We start from the raw sequence: 21,418 nt of genomic DNA on the forward strand, positions 1-21,418 counted from the left end.
CGAAATTTTCCTGAAAGTTGGATTTATGCACAGAAACAAGACACCAGAGCAATTCTGCTGAAAACAACGTTAGTCTGTGTTAGTTGTATTCAAAACACACAAAGTAGAGGGCAAACAATAGTAAAAGTGTTCGGGAAAGTAGATACGTTTTGGATGTATCAACGATCAGGAAGCGCCACCGTGACGTCGACGAGGCGGGGCCATCAAAGAAGAAGTAGTTTAAATTTTTATATGCAATTTATTTATATTTTTTGAAATTTTTATATGTAATTTGTGTATGTTGCACGGCTTTGAATATTTGCAGCAATATTAGTACAACGTTACTAACCTATACATTTCTTATATCTACTAAAAGTAGTATTTTAAAGTTTGGGGGCGGGGCGTTTGGGGATGCGGCTGGGGAACGACTTCCCCCAAGCGTGGCACGAACAAAACACATCTCCAAACGCTCAATCCGGATGCGTTTGGGGGACGCTTTGGGAACGCGGCTGGAGATGCTCTAATACTCCCATGAACAAATGTAATTCACAATGCATTGTATCTTAAGGAAGAATTAGATTGGAACTTGCTACTTTTTTTTTCCTTTAATCGAAGCCGCAATGTGGATTACATGTTTGCATCTTGTTTTGCACTTAATCTTGAAATGGGTACGACATCAAGAAGATAACACACACAGAAGAAGAAACAATCACATTTATACTAATGAATTTTGAGTCACCTCTAGTAAATGAGCTTACAATGTAAAAAATCTCATCCATTTGAATTAGTACAACATATACCCTAGTGTGTTTCTCCTCCAATGTAACCCCTACGTAACCCCATGCACGAACTCATTTGTCCCCGAATTGGTTTACTCCTTCTCCAAAATTTATATACGAGATGTGTGTACTGACACGAGGTCCCTTATCGGGGAACACGTGACAATCTCTTTTGAAGTTTGTGCGATGCGTATTTGAATTTGTATATGTTGTAGATTAAATGCAAATACACATCTGTTTTCAGAGAAAACCTGGATATCTCAGTTAAATCAATGTATGCTGAAATCTTGAATTACATCATTTCGTCTAGTAAATGAGCTTACAATGTAAAAAATCTCGTCCATTTAAAATGCACCTGATGCCCCAGGTGTGTGCTGTTGAGAGAAGGCTATCCAGTGCAGCTGCTCTGTGGCTAACATATGAGGGCAGACTCACCTATGTAAATTCAGCGATCACACCTCTGGTTACCTTCGCCATGTGCACTCTCAAGATCACTGTTAAATTTTTGAGTTTTGTGACAGAGCTAGACGACACTGCCTATGGAGAAAATACGTGGATGGAGAAGAAAAATGCCAGTCCTTGGAGTCCTGGGATATGGTGTGCCAACCAAAAAGCAAGTGAGGTCTTGGCGTAATCAACCTTAAACTCCAGAACCAGGCCCTCATGCATATGTATCTAGACGTGTTTTAGTGTGTATATACGTACGTATCTAAATAAAACCGAGTCACTTATTTTGTAACATAGGTAATACACTAGCAAAAGTGCCCGTGCGTTGCCTCGGGATAAACAAATACTCAGACGCTTCAACAAATCATCTGTGTTGGCACCGCTTTTTCACCATCGTCGATGTCGCTCGCGGATAAATAGCTATATGGGAACTCTTATGCGCAAAACCAACAATCGATCCGGTCGAACCGTACTATCCCACCAACCTGAAGAAAACTCCACTGACTTGTTCCCTTCGTTGTTCCAACAATCCTTGAGAGAACTTCATCAGTGCATCACGTCTCCACTCCTCGCGTGTCGATCAATTGTTCTATTGGCCCGCAGTTCTTTTACTCTACCATCACCTCATTGTACTATAGCACCTAAAACCAATGTGTTAATTAGTATGTCACTATTGTCCCCAAAGTTCTTCAAAACCATGCATTTGAGCCCTTAGAATATTAAGTAGAATGGTTATTTATTCAACTTGTTTGCAATTTCAGCATCGCTACAGGAAAAATGCTATACGGATAAGTTTGATATTATAGAACTTGCAATTTTAGGGTCGCTACGGGGAAAATGCAATGAGCATGGCATACATTCCTATATTCTAGAACTTGCAAACACCACAAAAGAACAATGCTATACGGATAATTTTGATATTAGAATGGAAATACACCATTGTACATCTATAATAAGAGGACTAAGAAGAAAATAAAGCATTTTTTTCCAAAAATAATTCAAGCCTTGGCCAAGAACATGAAAAATGCAGCAATGTCCAGAAGCAAATGAACTGCTTAACTGAGTACCCGCAAAAAAGATAGTTACATGATTGAATAGCCAACTTAATCAAAGCATGCTTTATTTTCTTCCAGGTCCGCCCTCGATGCTCAGTCGTGCCAAGGCTGCAGGCTTGAGTTCTTTGACAGTCCCTCATATCAGAGGGCACCACCCTGAAGTGTCTAACGGGCGACACCCAGAACACATGGGGCATCTAATCAGTTCGTCAGTGTTGTTATTCTCCATCTTTCAGCTCCACGGTTCTCCTTTGTGTATTGATCTGGCTGCCTTCATTGGCACCAATTGCAAAAGTGCTAGTTAGATTCAGTCCTTGTTCAAGTTTGCAGTTAAGACAATATTATCGTGATAGGGCTGGGAAATATAAATTGTGGAAGTGATCAATCATCTAAAGGACATGGAATCTAACCATCATGTCTGACGTGAAGATCGGGGTGCTAGAGTTACGGGAAGAAGGTTACGGAATAAACTTACGGGCAGACATGAGTGGGTTCTGGTGGTTCAGATCTGGTTACCTCCCATGATTCCTGGACATAATTTCCTTCTCCTAGCTCCACCTAATCCCGTAAGATACGTTACGTAAAAAGCTCCCCGTAGGTGTAGCATTATTCCAGTTATACATATGACATCCACCAGCTTTCAAACAATTTGGGCATCAGGGTTATCAGATTTCAGTGATACCAATGAAAAATGCAGGTTAGAGACAGTCTCTAGCCAAGATTCACTACTACACGAATAGCGCAAGGTTCCGACAGCCAAAAGTCGGAGCCGTCGGCGTAGGCCTGTGCATGCGGCCCACCAAAGTTAGGCTGTGACGGCGTCACAACTACACCGATGGCTGCCATCGGCATAGCCGGTTTCCATTTTTTAGATTCTCAAAATTCCAAGTGAAAATATGAAAAGTTAAGCTGAGCGACAAATAACTCACTTCCCTACCTTTCCAGTTACAGTTTTCGCAATTTTCTTCTTGCTGGTTAATCTTTATTGGAGGGAGAATTTGACACCGCCAGATGGAAATCTCTTTGAGCAAGTGTTGTAGAGTAATTCCTGCTGCTCATATCCATCAATTAGCATCCACCTGAGACCATATTATCGTCGATGCCAAAAAATTGACAAGTGAACCAATTAGTACTCATTGCCCACCTAATTTGATGTTTAAATAACAATAATGCAGAAACACATTTTAAATTTCCTGTGGGAGAAGAAGAACAATAGAAGAATCCTACCTGAGACCATATTATCGTTGATGCCAAAAAATTGACAAGTGAACCAATTAGTACTCATTGCCCACCTAATTTGATGTTTAAATAACAATAATGCAGAAACACATTTTAAATTTCCTGTGGGAGAAGAACAACAGAAGAATCCTTGAAAAATGTCAGACTTGCCACATGATCCTAAGATAATAGATCAAGCTGATCACAATGCAAAAGAGTTGCAAAAACTACTTATTTAAGTATGCCGGAGTAAAACCTTTCACAGAGTTGTTCAACAGGAAGTTGTTGATTAGCAATTCTCTCATACTACAAATGCAAGAATTATAATGAAAACTACAATACCATGAAGAATTTCCGCGTGTAAAAAAATCAGAAAATGAATCAATGCAAAAGGTTATTCCGCTTAAGATAAAAGCAATTGTTATAGCGGAAACTTCTAAAGCAACATCATACCTCCAGATCAGTAGCATTTGAGCAAGTTCAAGGGGCTGCAGGTCAATATCAACACCAGTCACCCAAAAATATCTGTAAGATATTAGGACACACAATAACATTGATTTATTGTTCATGATACTAATGGACAAACAGTTAGGCACACCATTCTCAGTTCCTGGGCCTTGCAGAATGCGTGGACAATGCTTGTGTAGAGGACGCAGTATCACTGCCATGAAAATAATATTTGTAAGAAACATAAGAAGAAATGCAAAAAAAAATCCTAATAATTGAACATATATATTATAGTACAAAAAATTTGTTGCTGTAATACTGCACATATTTGAAAAGTGCAAAAATAAAGAAGCATGAGTATCAGGCTCAAAGGAATCTCATATGTCAATGAACCACATATATAATTAAACTGAAAGTACCACAAAACTTGCAGCATCTATCTCACATAACTAAGTTCCACGAAAATCTTGTACATAGTAAACAATTGGGGCATAACCGTGGAGCACCCGAATTACAGTAGGCATCTAAATCAAATAAAGAAGTTGACATTGCAAAGCTGTCCTTTTAGGAGAAACTTTCTCTCCCTGCTTGCTGATTTAAAACATTAGAAAGATTCACACAAAGGGTACAGGTAGAACTACACTGAAAGTTGGAACATAATTCCGTCAAATACCTGAAAGAAAACAACACCATGTGGTGAAATCAGTTGCATCTCACGCCGGAATCATTGACAATCAGTTCTGCTAAAGCAGTAGAAGACGGCCACCTTAGCGTGGCTGACAGGGTACCTGGGTAACAGGAGAAGCCAGCGGTCGACGCAGATGGGCAACGCGCACCACCGCTCGCGGGCGCGATGCCTCGAGGTAGACGGTAGATCGACGGCGCAGTGGATGGTCCGTCGCATGGCAAGGACTCGAAGCAGGGGAGGAGGCCAATTCAGGCGGACGATGGGGCGAGCCGGGGGCGAGCCGGCGGCGATCTGAATTTCGCGCGCCTAGTTCCCATCCCACTCCTCGCAGATCGATAGCAGATTCGAGTGGAGCCGGCTATTCCTGACTTCTGAAGGGGCCGAGCGGGTTGGCTGGGGGAGATGAAGGGGGCGGCCATTGCGAGGATGCAGTGGGGAAGGTTTAGCGCATAGGGTGGAGCTCGGCGACCGTCGAGGCGAGCCACCTTGAGCACACAAAAAAGAGCTCAGGCCCATGACCACCTTGAACAAACGCCGCGACCGCCCGCCACTGCCAGACGGTGGAGCCATCACCTTTAGCCCTCCTTCCCAAACGCATGACACCGACGACGGCTGAGATGGCGGCGGCTAGGTTAAGGTCAGCGCTGCGCAGAGATGCCGAATCGTACGCACAGCTCATTGATCGAGGAAAAGCTAGGCAACAGATTTACTTACTTTTTCGTGCTGGAATTGGAGTCTCGACGCTCGAAATCGGGTTCTGGCCTAGACGATGGATGAACAACCAGGGATGCGCAAGAGCAACGAACCGGTACGGTGGCATCTGACCGTATTATGCCATTTGGTGGGAGGACAAAACGGTCCAAGAAAAAGCGTTGACGAAACTTTTTGGCAGAAACCTTAGCTCCTTTATTATTAGGTATAGACTAGGAAAAGTGCCCGTGCGTTGCCTCGGGATAAACAAATACTCAGACGCTTCAACAAATCATCTGTGTTGGCACCGCTTTTTCACCATCGTCGATGTCGCTCGCGGATAAATAGCTATATGGGAACTCTTATGCGCAAAACCAACAATCGATCCGGTCGAACCGTACTATCCCACCAACCTGAAGAAAACTCCACTGACTTGTTCCCTTCGTTGTTCCAACAATCCTTGAGGGAAAGAACACATGCCTCTCTCTCCTGCTCCCCTTTTGGCCGGCACAGTAGATGTAGAAGATGACAAAGTGGTGGCAGGCGAAAGAAGCGAGGCCAAGATCCCGGGACGAGGGAGGGAGGATAGAGAAAAGAGAGAAGGCATGACTTTGTTGTTCAACTTCTGTCAAAAATTTACTTGTGAAACCACCTTTTTCGTACTCCACTACAAATTGGGCCATTTTCATATGAAATATCGGGCCCGGACTGATTAATATGTTAGGAAGTAGGTGTATATTAAATCTATTAAGACATTGAGAGGTAGGTGCGTATTCAATCATGTGAAGTAAGTGTCATAGATAACATATTTAATATGTTGTTGGTCCTGCTAGATCTACTTTATTGTGTGCCCCCATATGCGTATCGTTCTTATGGCGCCAGCGATGCAATCATCATGTCACGCTGAACTTTCTCCCGAAGTTAGGTTGGCTAATAGATAAGACATGAAAAAGATAACACATGAAGATGAAGAAGAAATCACCCTCATTAGTAGACTTCCCAGTGGAGGTGCAGAATCGCTCTTTGCTAGCTAGAAGTAGTCGAACGCTAAGCGCACCAACTCATGGTCAATCAAGCCAATAAGGTGTCTGATTCATATGGCGACCAAGGTCATTTCCCAAGATAACAAATAAATGCGAAACATATTTCTATCCACCATCCCCGGTGATGCACTCCTAGCAAAAGAACTCCGACAATATGTGAATACAGCCCTTCTATTGATATTTCGGGTATGCATATTGAAGTCAATTATTGTAACTATTGTATTCATTTTACTATGAAGCTTATTGTAATTATTGTATGACCTATATTTAATCTGAAAAACAAAAAGTATCATGATTAAGAGGCATGACCGTATGTGTGATGGGAAAATAAAGATGCAGGAAAGTAGATAGAATCATCCCAAAGCCCTTATTGGTGATAGAAAATTAAGGTGCATGCAAGTTAGTTGTGATTGGTCATGGGACACTGCATTGATTGTGTACACATTCTGCACCGTGCTGAAGATCTATGATTTGGACAAGCAAGATCTAGACAATTAAGACTTGTTGAATATGAATGCATTATTGTGTATGGACCCAACAATTGTAGTTGTTGCACTGGTTTGGCCATATAATAGCACTAGCATAGTGCAAGGAATGTTGTTGTCCTTGTTCCATCCATTAATTATATGGCATGGACCATTACAGCATGCACGAGGTCTCTTATCGTGGAACATGTGATCAACTCTTTTGTAGTATGTGTGATGCCATAGGAAATAATTAAAAAAGATTTTTCTTTGTATACATTGTTGATTAGACAGGTGACTATCACGTCTAAAAGAATTCCTTGGGTGAGTGGCCTAAGTGATTGGTAGATTACATGCAAATACACATATGTATTCAGGGAGAACCTGGATATCTCAGTTAAATCAACTAGTCGCTAACCCGTGTGGCTGATCATTATCTCTCCTTATTTAATTTATTTGGAATCAAGTTCACTACCGTGTTTGGATAAGGTTGGAACATTTGAAACCAAAAATATATTAATCTAATTGTAAATAGAATGGAAAAACATGCAAGAAAAAAAATACTTACATATAGAACCATGAAATTACAAATATTCCTAATATGCATATTTAATTTACATATATAGCTTTTACTGTATCCGGTCTACTACTCACTAAAGTTTTTAATGGCTAACTTTGAAAAGCTAATCAGTATATTTTAAATTTACAATTTATAAATCGCCAAACGAAATTGGGATTTTTTTGTTCATTACATTTACTCCCTCCAATTCATATTAGTTGACTCTAATATAGATGTATCTAGATACATTCATATTAATAGCAAGTAATATGAATCGAAGGGAGTACTTAAATCCATATACTACTTCGATTTAAACCTTAAAAATCTTATTATTTGAAAGTGAATCATAGGTCATAATAAACTATATATCATACACTTCAACATGAAATCTGTCCGTATTTTCATATTGAATTTTTGAACACATCCTGTGTTACAACAATTGTCTAGTGAAAATACCTTAGCCCCATATGAAATAAGGAATTCTGAGAAGCATTTTTATTGTTGTTATTGTTGTTGTTGTCAATAATTACTACATCCATCCGGATTCATCTTTTCCACGTTAGTTTAATGCCTAACTGTCCTAAAGAAATTTTGACGTACTAACTTGATTTGTCTACATAGTGTTCAAAACTAAACTTTCATTTTTGTAGAAACGCAGAGAGGTGTAAGAGACGTAGATGAATTAGCAATCCTTCCATTCTACAAAGAATATTTTAGATGCTTCTAGAGATATTAAAATTTAGATAAATCCAATACATTCTTCCTAGAAACAGAGGGAATACTATTTTTAACGGCCATTGACCAGAACCGTAGGAGAAGACATACCTGATAAATATGATGCTGGTCACACTCGCCGTGGCAGCAGGCACGTTGTTGTCCCGCGCTCTCTGCTGGATGGCATGAGATCTGGCTTGCATGTTCCTGTGCATCCAGGGTTGGGAATTCACCACCATGTTGGAACACGATTTTTGTTTGTTGACGAATGTGAATTAAGCCGCCAACATATACTCAGTGTCCACTCCTAGAAGAAATTGGTGTCAATTGTAATATGTACCAATGGAGGGCGCCGAGATGGCACCCAGGATTTGCTCTAGTTCGAGCCTATTGTTTTCTATAATGAGAATTTCCTGAGGAATGAAGGAAAGTCTTGCAGCGATATCCATGGCTTCTTTCTTGTCCCGCAAAATAGAGAGTGCGCCGAAGCTTCTATTTATAGGCGAGCCAGCAGAATAATTTCGTATTAGAAGTCTTTTTTAATAGACTGTAACATAGATAATTTGCCCAGAATTCATGTCCTCCATTAGTATGAATCGAAGGGAGTACTTAAATCCATATACTACTTCAATTTAAACCTAAAAAATCTTATTATTTGAAGGTGAATCATAGGTCATAATAAACTATATGTCATACACTCTAACATGAAATCTGTCCGTATTTTCATATTGAATTTTTGAACACATCCTGTGTTACAACAATTGTCTAGTGAAAATACCTTAGCCCCATATGAAATAAGGAATTCTGAGAAGCATTTTTATTGTTGTTATTGTTGTTGTTGTCAATAATTACTACGTCCATCCGGATTCATCTTTTCCACGTTAGTTTAATGCCTAACTGTCCTAAAGAAATTTTGACGTACTAACTTGATTTGTCTACATAGTGTTCAAAACTAAACTTTCATTTTTGTAGAAACGCAGAGAGGTGTAAGAGACGTAGATGAATTAGCAATCCTTCCATTCTACAAAGAATATTTTAGATGCTTCTAGAGATATTAAAATTTAGATAAATCCAATACATTCTTCCTAGAAACAGAGGGAATACTATTTTTAACGGCCATTGACCAGAACCGTAGGAGAAGACATACCTGATAAATATGATGCTGGTCACACTCGCCGTGGCAGCAGGCACGTTGTTGTCCCGCGCTCTCTGCTGGATGGCATGAGATCTGGCTTGCATGTTCCTGTGCATCCAGGGTTGGGAATTCACCACCATGTTGGAACACGATTTTTGTTTGTTGACGAATGTGAATTACGCCGCCAACATATACTCAGTGTCCACTCCTAGAAGAAATTGGTGTCAATTGTAATATGTACCAATGGAGGGCGCCGAGATGGCACCCAGGATTTTCTCTAGTTCGAGCCTATAGTTTTCTATAATGAGAATTTCCTGAGGAATGAAGGAAAGTCTTGCAGCGATATCCATGGCTTCTTTCTTGTCCCGCAAAATAGAGAGTGCGCCGAAGCTTCTATTTATAGGCGAGCCAGCAGAATAATTTCGTATTAGAAGTCTTTTTTAATAGACTGTAACATAGATAATTTGCCCAGAATTCATGTCCTCCATTAGTATGAATCGAAGGGAGTACTTAAATCCATATACTACTTCAATTTAAACCTAAAAAATCTTATTATTTGAAGGTGAATCATAGGTCATAATAAACTATATGTCATACACTCTAACATGAAATCTGTCCGTATTTTCATATTGAATTTTTGAACACATCCTGTGTTACAACAATTGTCTAGTGAAAATACCTTAGCCCCATATGAAATAAGGAATTCTGAGAAGCATTTTTATTGTTGTTATTGTTGTTGTTGTCAATAATTACTACATCCATCCGGATTCATCTTTTCCACGTTAGTTTAATGCCTAACTGTCCTAAAGAAATTTTGACGTACTAACTTGATTTGTCTACATAGTGTTCAAAACTAAACTTTCATTTTTGTAGAAACGCAGAGAGGTGTAAGAGACGTAGATGAATTAGCAATCCTTCCATTCTACAAAGAATATTTTAGATGCTTCTAGAGATATTAAAATTTAGATAAATCCAATACATTCTTCCTAGAAACAGAGGGAATACTATTTTTAACGGCCATTGACCAGAACCGTAGGAGAAGATATACCTGATAAATATGATGCTGGTCACACTCGCCGTGGCAGCAGGCACGTTGTTGTCCCGCGCTCTCTGCTGGATGGCATGAGATCTGGCTTGCATGTTCCTGTGCATCCAGGGTTGGGAATTCACCACCATGTTGGAACACGATTTTTGTTTGTTGACGAATGTGAATTAAGCCGCCAACATATACTCAGTGTCCACTCCTAGAAGAAATTGGTGTCAATTGTAATATGTACCAATGGAGGGCGCCGAGATGGCACCCAGGATTTGCTCTAGTTCGAGCCTATTGTTTTCTATAATGAGAATTTCCTGAGGAATGAAGGAAAGTCTTGCAGCGATATCCATGGCTTCTTTCTTGTCCCGCAAAATAGAGAGTGCGCCGAAGCTTCTATTTATAGGCGAGCCAGCAGAATAATTTCGTATTAGAAGTCTTTTTTAATAGACTGTAACATAGATAATTTGCCCAGAATTCATGTCCTCCATTAGTATGAATCGAAGGGAGTACTTAAATCCATATACTACTTCAATTTAAACCTAAAAAATCTTATTATTTGAAGGTGAATCATAGGTCATAATAAACTATATGTCATACACTCTAACATGAAATCTGTCCGTATTTTCATATTGAATTTTTGAACACATCCTGTGTTACAACAATTGTCTAGTGAAAATACCTTAGTCCCATATGAAATAAGGAATTCTGAGAAGCATTTTTGTTGTTGTTATTGTTGTTGTTGTCAATAATAACTCCATCCATCCGGATTCATCTCTTCCACGTTAGTTTAATGCCTAACTGTCCTAAAGAAATTTTGACGTACTAACTTGATTTGTCTACATAGTGTTCAAAACTAAACTTTCATTTTTGTAGAAACGCAGAGAGGTATAAGAGATGTAGATGAATTAGCAATCCTTCCATTCTACAAAGAATATTTTAGATGCATCTAGATATATTAAAATTTAGGTAAATCCAATACATTCTTCCTAGAAATAGAGGGAATACTATTTTTAACGGCCATTGGCCACAACCGTAGGAGAAGACGTACCTGATAAATATGATGCTGGTCACACTCGCCGTGGCAGAAGGCACGTTGCTGTACCGCACTCTCTGTTGGATGGCATGAGATATGGCTTGCATGTTCCAGTGCATCCAGACTGGGGTGTGGGTTGGGAATTCACCATCATGTTCGAACACGATTTTTGTTTGTTTACGAAAGTGAATTAAGCCGCCAACAGTTACTCAGTGTACACTCCTAGAAGAAATTGGTGTCAATTGTAGTATGTACCATGGAGCTAGTAAGTTTGTTCCTTGCCGTATATAGCTTGATGTGTCAGGCGTTGAACATGAATAGTACAGATATATTAAGCTGATTTCTCTAAAGTGATTTTTTTTGTTCGACATGATCTTATTGTGCTCACTAAGCTATCAATATTATTGTTTGACACCAAGGTATTAGAGATATAGGTCAAACAGAGTTTGAACCTGTTAGGCGTGTGTGAGTCCGTATGAGATACGATCTGTAATCCCGTGTAAACCCTCCCTGTACTCCTCCTATATATACATAAAATGATAGGCACCGGAGATTATCCGAGTAGCCCTAATCTACCTGATCAGATTCTCGTTTAATATGGTATCAGGCCGGCTCTTCTGCCGCTAGCCTCGATCGCAAGCTTCCGACGACGCCGCCGCCGCTGTTTCTGCTCGTTGCACCTCAGCTGCCATGGCGTCCTCCTCCTACATCCCGCCGATCAATCTCGGCCTACCTCCACGTGAACAGCTCACCCGCGACAATCATCCGCTATGGCGCTCCCAGGTCCTACCTGCTATTCGGGGCGCCCAGCTTGTCGGCCTCCTCGATGGTACTGACGCCGCCCCGCCGGAGCAGATTGAAATCGCTCCCGCCGACAAGACTGCCGACACCGCAGCCCAGATGGGACCAAATCCGGCGTATGCTGCCTGGCTGTCCCGCGATCAGCTAGTTCTCTCGTACCTTCTGCAGTCTCTCTCGCGCGAAATTTTGCCGCATGTCCATCGGATCACCAGCGCTGCGGGAGTATGGAAGGCAATCGAAGAGATGTTCGCTGCCCAGAGCGAAGCCAAGATCAACAAACTTCTGATCTCCCTCGCCAATACAAAGAAGTTGCAGATGACGACTTCCGAGTTCCTGTCGAAGATGCAGGGATTTGCTGATGAATTAATCGCTGCTGGTCATCCTCTCACCGATCGCCAGCTAGTTTCCTATATTCTCGCCGGTCTTGGCGCCGACTATAATGCTCTGGTGGCCGCTCTTGGCGTGGCCACGACGCCTATCTCACTGAGCTTACTCTTCTCGCATCTTCATGCCTATGACCAGCGGCAACTCATGCTCAATGGGAACCAGCAGCCTGACTTCGAGAGCTCTGCCAATGTTGCCAATCGCCAATGGCGCCCCCGCTCCAACTCCTCTGGCAACTCCAACTCCAACCGCTACCGTGGTGACCGCGGTGACCGTGGCGACCGTGTCGATCGCCGAGATGACCGCCGCGACTATCGGCGTGATGACCGCCTGTATCCCTCTTCTGGCCGGGGTGGAGGCCGTGGACCCCCAGGAGGGGGGCGAGGCCGTGGTCGTGGACGACGTCGCACCACTCCCTGGGTTGATGTCACCTGCCAAATCTGCAATAAGGAGGGCCATCCTGCTAAAGACTGCTGGTCTCGCTACTCCGAGGATGATGACTATGGTGACAAGGAGATTCATGCCGCCTATGGTGTCGACACAAATTGGTACCAGGATTCGGGTGCTACTCATCACATCACGAGTGAACTCAACAATTTGACGGTCAGGGATTCCTACAAGGGTTCGGACAGGATCAACACCGCCAATGGGCAAGGTATGACTATTTCCCATATAGGTCATTCAATAGTTCGGAACCCTACTCGAAATTTTCATCCTTGGCGTCCCCAGGGTCCATGAAGCACGCTTTTGGAGCTATCAAACTCAACCTCTCTCATTGGCATAGTCGTCTAGGTCACCCTTCTTCAGCTATTGTTAGGCAAATAATAAGTAAACATAAGCTTTCTTGTGTTAGAGATTCCAGCATTGTGTCAGTTTGTGACTCATGCCAACAGGCTAAGAGTCATCAGTTACCCTATCCTATATCTACTAGTGTGTCTACAGCTCCCCTACAGTTAGTCTTCTCTGATGTATGGGGTCCTGCTCCTACCTCTGTCGGTCGTCATGATTATTATGTAAGCTTTATTGATGATTATAGCAAGTTTACATGGATCTATTTACTTAAGCACAAATCTGATGTTTTAGCTGCTTTTGTTAATTTCCAAACTCTTGTTGAGCGCAAATTCAATAGAAAGATCCTTGCAGTACAATCTGACTGGGGGGGAGAATATGTTAAACTCAATTCACTTTTTCAGACACAGGGTATCTCTCACCATGTTTCCTGTCCACATGCCCATCAGCAGAATGGTGCTGCTGAGAGAAAACATCGCCACATTGTTGAAGTAGGCCTGTCTCTTCTTGCTCATGCTGGTATGCCATTAAAATTTTGGGATGAAGCTTTTCTCACAGCCACATACCTTATAAATATGCTACCTAGTCGAGTTATTAACAATGACACTCCTGTTCATCGTCTTCTTGGCACTCATCCCAATTACTCTTCTCTTCGTGTCTTTGGCTGTGCATGTTGGCCTAACCTTCGTCCCTACAATAAGCGCAAACTTGCTTTCCGCTCTACACAGTGTGTCTTTCTGGGATATAGTCCCCGTCACAAAGGTGTCAAATGCTTAGAAGTTTCTACTGGACGAGTCTACATATCTCGTGATGTTGTCTTTGATGAGGCTGTTTTTCCTTTTAAATCCTTGCATCCCAATGCTGGTGCCCTTCTTCGTAATCAAATTCTCTTGCTTGATCCTTCTCTCCGTAATTTTGAGCAGGGGACCGACACTTTTGATGATACTACTATGGAAAATACTCATGCTACTAACCCATCTGTTAGTCCTATTCCTTATACCCTGCAGGATACAGCTCGCCGAGACACAGAGCCTGGTGAAAATTTGGGCCCAAACGGTGCCCCGAGCAGCTCCTATGACCCCTCACAGTTTTCAGGTGGAACCAACAGTGGCGCTGACTCCCAGGCCGATTTTCTAGACGACTCCACCTCGGGATCGCGCCGATCCGCGCCAGCTTCTTCGTCAGAAGCGCCAGGATCCTCCTCGACTATCCCGTCACGCGGTCCCGCCTCGTCCGCACGCGCCCGTGGTTCTGCCTCGCCAGCACGCGCCCCGTCTCCTGGATCCTCTGCGGCCCGCACCCCCGCTCCTTCAGCCACATCGTCAGCTGCATCCGGCGCAGACAATCCTGGCGCAGATTCGCCTGCCCCGACAGATTCGGAGGCTGCAGGGTCACCTGCCAGTGGAGGCAGCTCCGGATCAACTGTGCCTCCTCACCATGTGTCTCAGCCTGTGACTTCACCTCCTCCGCGTCCAAACACTCGCGCATCTAAAGGGATTGTGAAGCCTCGTGAATACAGAGATGGTACTGTTCGCTGGTTATTGACGTGTACGGCAGGTGAACCTGCCAACCTGCAAGCTGCTCTTGATGATCCGAATTGGAGAGGAGCCATGGATGAAGAATTTGATGCTCTCATGAAAAATAAAACCTGGAAACTAGTGCCGCCAACGGACGGTAAAAATGTCATTGACTGCCGATGGGTGTATAAAATAAAGCGCAAGTCAGATGGATCTATTGACAGGTACAAGGCTAGGCTTGTTGCCAAAGGTTTTAAACAACGATATGGGATTGATTATGAAGATACTTTTAGTCCTGTTGTCAAAATTGCTACTGTGCGTCTTGTTTTGGCCTTGGCTGTGTCCAAGGGATGGAGCTTGCGACAGCTTGATGTCAAGAACGCGTTTCTTCATGGCGTTCTAGAAGAGGAAGTCTACATGAGACAACCTCCTGGGTATGAACACAAGGGCTCTCCTCACTTCCTGTGCAAATTGGACAAAGCTCTTTATGGACTCAAACAAGCACCTCGAGCATGGTATTCTCGGTTAAGCTCTAAATTGCTTGATCTTGGTTTCTTTGCCTCCAAGTCTGACACATCCTTGTTTATCTACCTCAAATTGAATGTTACCATCTATATGCTTATCTATGTGGATGACATTATTGTTGCTAGTTCCTCTCAAGCTGCAACCGATGCTCTCTTAAGAGACTTAAATCAAGAGTTTGCGTTGAAGGATCTTGGTGATCTCAATTTCTTCCTGGGTGTTGAAGTTCAGAAGGTACACAATGGTATAGTTCTCAGTCAGTCCAAGTATGCTCATGATATTCTGGCACGTGTTGGTATGTCCAATTGTACTGGTGTGCCTACACCTTTGTCTTCATCTGAGAAAATTTCAGCTCACCAAGGTGACCTTTTGGGACCGGATGATAGTAGCAAGTACAGAATTCTTGTTGGCGCTCTACAGTATCTCACTCTTACACGCCCAGATATATCTTTTGCAGTTAACAAGGTCTGTCAGTATTTGCATGCTCCTAGCACCACTCATTGGGCTGCTGCTAAACGAATTTTAAGATATGTCAAGCATACCGTGACTGCTGGTCTCACGTTTGTGCAATCCCGATCTATGCTTGTCAGTGCTTTTTCTGATGCTGACTGGGCAGGTTGTGTTGATGATCGTCGGTCCACGGGGGGATTTGCTGTATTCTTTGGACCAAATTTGATTTCCTGGAGTGCTAAGAAGCAAGAGACGGTGTCCAGGTCAAGCACTGAAGCTGAGTATAAGTCTGTAGCAAATGCAACAGCTGAAGTAATGTGGGTTCAGTCTTTGCTTGCAGAATTGGGTGTTAGACAGACACAACCACCGTGTATATGGTGTGATAATTTGGGAGCTACCTATTTGTCAGCCAATCCAGTGTTTCATGCAAGAGCTAAACACATTGAGATAGATCTTCACTTTGTCAGAGAACGAGTGTTGAGGAGACAGCTGGAGATTCGATTCATTTCTTCCAAAGATCAGATTGCTGATGGGTTCACTAAACCATTGCCTTACAGAGCATTTGAAGCCTTCAAGAATAATCTCAACTTGTCGAAGTTGTGATTAAGGGAGGGTATTAGAGATATAGGTCAAACAGAGTTTGAACCTGTTAGGCGTGTGTGAGTCCGTATGAGATACGATCTGTAATCCCGTGTAAACTCTCCCTGTACTCCTCCTATATATACATACAATGATAGGCACCGGAGATTATCCGAGTAGCCCTAATCTACCTGATCAGATTCTCGTTTAATACAAGGAACTTGTTTCAAGATGTGCAAATTAGATTGTCTTACAGTCCCCATGGACGTAGATGTACGAACTGCACCGGGTAATCTATCTCCGTAAATCTTAGCATCCTAGAATTTCCACTTTAAATTTAGGGCACCCATGAAACCTATGCTTTTGCACATAGATCACAGAACTTAAATCAGAGTTTCCAAGACAAAATTAAAATCATACAGCGGTCAGTGGTTAGAATGACAGCCACCACAATTGAATAAGACCAAGTGTAAGGACTGGATATTGTGAATCAGTAACCGGATGACCAAGACCCCTACATCAGCATCATGAATGGAATTTAAACATCAAAATCATACCATGGTTGAGAAAATCAATTGGAAATGGCGGAGAACCTCACTGATGGCCGGATCTAATCCGAAAGAGGAGATAAGCAATTGCATAGGTTACCTGCACATGTACTAACAGATCGATCAGAGCTGAGGCTAAATAACTGCAGGCCAACCCTCCTGGAGATGCCGGCTTGCATAAAAAAATAGCTATTGCCGCAGTAGATGCATGGCGAGAGGCGGCCGCTACACGCTCCAGGAGATGTCGCCTTGCATCCTTGCATCGGCCTAGGGCTAATCAATCTCTCTAGGTTGGAGTGCATGGAGAAATCGGCCGGGCCACACTCATCCTTCGCTGTAGATTGGATTCGCCGATGACATAAGGCGACTCAATCTGTGTATCTCTTTTTTCCGGGTGATCCGACGTGAAAGTCACGCGGGTGCGGGCAGGTAATAGCGCGTCATCTACGGCTGTACATATATTACCTAGTTAATCGTACGGTCATAACTATCTAACCTCTAGGATTAACGTGGAGGCTTGGCTTATAGGGAGTCTTCAATTAGTAAATACTAGCACAAAGCCCGTGCGTTGCCACGGTGGCACATTAATAAATGAAATAGACAACCATTTTATTGACCTGGGGTCATCGACTCAAAATTAAATGGATCGCGATCCACGTCCCAAATTGGTTCACATGAGATGTATACCTCTCATCGATCCTCGTTCGCTGGGATGCCGACTCTCGACCCTCGACCTGGTACCTCGACCTGGTATCTCAACTTGGATGAACCGGATTTCCAGCAACTATGATCCATCCATCCATACAATGTTAGTAAAAGTGCCCGTAAGTTGCATCGGGAGAAACAAATACAGAAAAGTTCATTGTAACACATCTCCCCTTTTGTCATCTTCATCGAGGAAGGTGACACATTTATAGTTATTTGGGACTCTTATAAGCAAAACTAACACTTGGTCCTTGCATCAATTCTCTAGAAACCTTCAGCAGTGCACCATACCTTCCATCCATGCGCGGCCTCCCGTTTTTCATGGACATAGCTCCACCCCGTTCCTACCCCTTGCTCAGCCCCATTATTTTATTCGTTAGCGCCACCTTTCCCTCTCCTTTTTCTCCTGAACCTCCTTCTTCATTTGTCGGTCAATTTTTGGTTCGGCCCGTAATTCTTGCCGAACAAACTTTGATCCAAATACACACATAGTAATTTACTCTGTTAAATTTGCACACAAATATATCAAAAGGTGAATTGTTAAAGATGGCCGCTGCAAGTCCACTCCAGAACCATACATTTTACAAATGAACTTAACTATCGACCTTTTTTTATAGGTGAAATCATTTGTTTCTTGGAACGTCTGTACGGTAGATGTGGGGATAGGATAGCTGTAGGTAATTCTCGTCCGTGTGTGTGCCAAGCTTGTACCTTATTTGATCCGGCCGAGCATCTCAACGAAGAACCGGGGGGCCGTGTACATACATGACGTGCATCGCTGCGACATCCACATGCTGTGCGCCCCCGACCCAATTATGCACCAACGTGTACAAATCCGTCCATGCAGCCACGTAAGTCAACATATATATGGGAGCGTTACTTCCTTCGTGATCAAGAGATTTTGGACCAAACAACGGTGCTAGACAGCTAGAGCTAGTTGATTTCAGAGGCTATGGTGGATATTTTTCAGGCAGCTGACAAACGCTATGGTCGTCAGAGCACAGGACAGGACCAGGCATGGTCCGGCGACACGCGAGCCCATCCGGGCATGGGCTTCAAAGACGGACGCCGCCCTGCACCTTACGGTTCCTGCGCCTCTTCCACTTTCGACACAGGCATGTTGCGGCAGCTGCAGCTCGCTATTTCCGGACGGAGGCAGCTTACCATAACCTGCTGTAGGATGAGGATGCCCGGGTCGCTGTTGCGACGCTTGGGAGCTGGGACGAGCGCGATAGGCAGCTTGCGGGCTGCACGATGGAGAAAGGTTGACGATATATGAACAGTTAGTCAGTCATGTCCGGCTGGGTCACCGCAAATCTCCTGAGCAGCGTTTCCTCAAACTCGACAGTCACGGTGTCCACGCTCAATAGTGTTCTGCTGCCCAAAGAGGTCTTCCCGCCGATGAGAAACTTGTAGAAGATGTCTAGACTCTGGAAGCCGGCGTTGGCGTTGGGTTTGTGTTGTTCGCCTGCACGTGGAAGACGGGCGACAGCTGTGCAGGCGGCAAAGAATTGTGCGGAGCGGAGGTGTTCGCGGGCCATGGTGCCCGACATCTTGTGCTGTACGAATACGAACATATCTAAATATATACACACCTGCTTCCAGTACAATATAGAAGAAGCCCACGTCCATGGAGCGGGATGTGACATTGGAAGTCGCCGCCTAGAACCTGAATAAACAACGGCGCTGCTTCTTCAAGGACACTGAACATGGACTCCCGCCGGGAACGCTAGAGAGCACGCTAGACGCAGTTATGGCGGCGGACGTCAACTCGCCGAGGCTCGCCGGCAAGTTTTTTGACGATGTCTTCCCTTGTATCGCTTAGAGCAGAATTTAGTTGGTGCTTTCCAGATCCGTAATAGTTAACGGAGGTTTTGATCTCGAATTCACGACAATTCGAACGAAGAGGAAAACGATATAGAAGGCCACTTCGCTCCGCCATCACCATGGACGCACGGCCCGCACCTCCAGCAGTGTATCGGCGCTGGTGGATATGATCGCCGACTGCGACCTGCTACCGGCGCCCAGGTACCATCTAACCTGTTGTTTTCCCTCGGTTTGGTTCGGTGCGTCTCTTTACGTTTTATTTCCGCGAGACCGTAGGAGTTCGTCCCTGGCACGGTTTGTCAGGTCGGGAGACGGGCAGACGGCGTACACGGCACCAACAACGAAAACAAACACGCCGTCATGCAGGTAGAAACCAAACCGACACCGACCAGACCACGCCCAATGTATCGTTGCGACGCACGAACGCGTAAATTAGGACGGACGAAAGCGCATTTTGACGGACCAAACCAGGGAAACGCTTCTCCCTTTATTATTAGGTATAGATAAGATGTACGCTGATATGTTGAATTACAGTATTTCATCTAGGTAGAAATACATTTGGAAGTTTGAAGTCCCTCTTAAGATCATGAATTTTGATTGGTATATGGTAGAAGAATGATGACAAATACAAATTATATTTGAGATCTTTGTACTCAACATCGATGATCTTTCGGTCGGTGAAGAGCGCGCTAGCTAGTTGCCCGCAACTACTTGACGGGAACAAAGAAAATGAATGGATGCAAATTGGTTGTACAAATATCACGTGTTTAAGCGCGTATCGTGGTACAACAGGATCAATAGTGATCCAAAATAAGTGAATCAACTTTGTCTAGATACGTATGTGTCAAGATGGATTTCAGTGTGTAGATACGGTAAGTATCTAGATAAAATTGAGTCATCTATTTTTTAATGAAGGTAATACAATGGAGGGAAAGAACACATGCCTCTCTCTCTCCTTCTCCCCTTTTGGCCGGCACAATAGATGTAGGAGACGACAAAGTGGTGGCAGGCGAAAGAACCGAGGCGAAGATACTGGGACGAGGGAGGGATGATAGAGAAAAGAGAGAAGGCATGATTTTGTTGTTCAACTTGTTTCAAAATTTTAGTTGTAAAACCAGCTTTCTCGTACTCTACTACAACTTGGGCCGTTTTCATTTGAAATATCGGGCTCAGACTGATTACTATGTTAGGAAGCAGGTAGATATTAAATCGATTAAGACATGGAGAGGTAAGTGCATATTCACTGACTGATCATGTGAAGTTAGTGTCATGGATAACATATCTAGTATCTTGTTGGTCCAGTTAGATCTACTTTATTGTGTGTTCCCATATGAGTACCGTTCCTATGGTACCGGTGCCAACAGCGCAATCATCATGTCATGCTGAACTTCCTCCCGAAGTTAGGTTGGCCAATAGATAAGACATGAAAAAGATAACACGTGAAGATGAAGAAGAAACCATCCTCATTAGTAGACTGCCCAGTGCAGATGTAGTCACTCTTTGCTTGCTGGAAGTAGTCGAGCGCTAAGCGCACCAGCTCATGGTCAATCAAGTCAATAAGGTGTCTGATTCATCAGGCGATCAAGGCCATCGCGCAAGATAACAAATAAATGTGAAGCATATTTCTATCCACCATCCCCGGCCATGCACTCCTAGCAAAGAGATCTCCAACAATATGTGAATACATCCCTTCTATGGATATTTTGGGTATGCATATTGCAGTCAATTATTGTAACTATTGTATTCACTTTACTATGAAGCTTATTGTAATTATTATACGACCTGTATTTAATTTTAAAAACAAATAGTATCTTGATTTTGAGGCATGACCGTATGTGTGATTGGAAAACAAATATGCAGGCAAGTAGGTAGAATCATGATCCTAAACCCTTGTCGATGATAGAAAACCAAGGTGCATGCAATTTAATTAGTTGTGATTGGTCATGCGGCACTGCATTGATTGTGTACACATTCTAGACCCTGCTCAAGATATGTGATTTGGAGAAAGA

At 43.2% G+C, this 21,418-nt stretch overlaps 1 long non-coding RNA gene across 1 annotated transcript; it reads right to left on the bottom strand.

The window, feature by feature from the left end:
• Positions 1 to 2,106: 2,106 nt before the first annotated feature.
• On the bottom strand, positions 2,107 to 4,151 carry LOC127340986 (uncharacterized). The gene is made up of 3 exons (XR_007875120.2): positions 3,932 to 4,151; positions 3,198 to 3,339; positions 2,107 to 2,531 (listed from the first exon to the last, which is right to left on the bottom strand). It is a non-coding gene; the product is annotated as an uncharacterized lncRNA (long non-coding RNA).
• Between the last annotated feature and the right edge of the window lie 17,267 nt (positions 4,152 to 21,418).

Source organism: Lolium perenne, chromosome 3 (assembly GCF_019359855.2).
Source record: "Lolium perenne isolate Kyuss_39 chromosome 3, Kyuss_2.0, whole genome shotgun sequence".
Classification (NCBI taxonomy): Eukaryota; Viridiplantae; Streptophyta; class Magnoliopsida; order Poales; family Poaceae; genus Lolium; species Lolium perenne.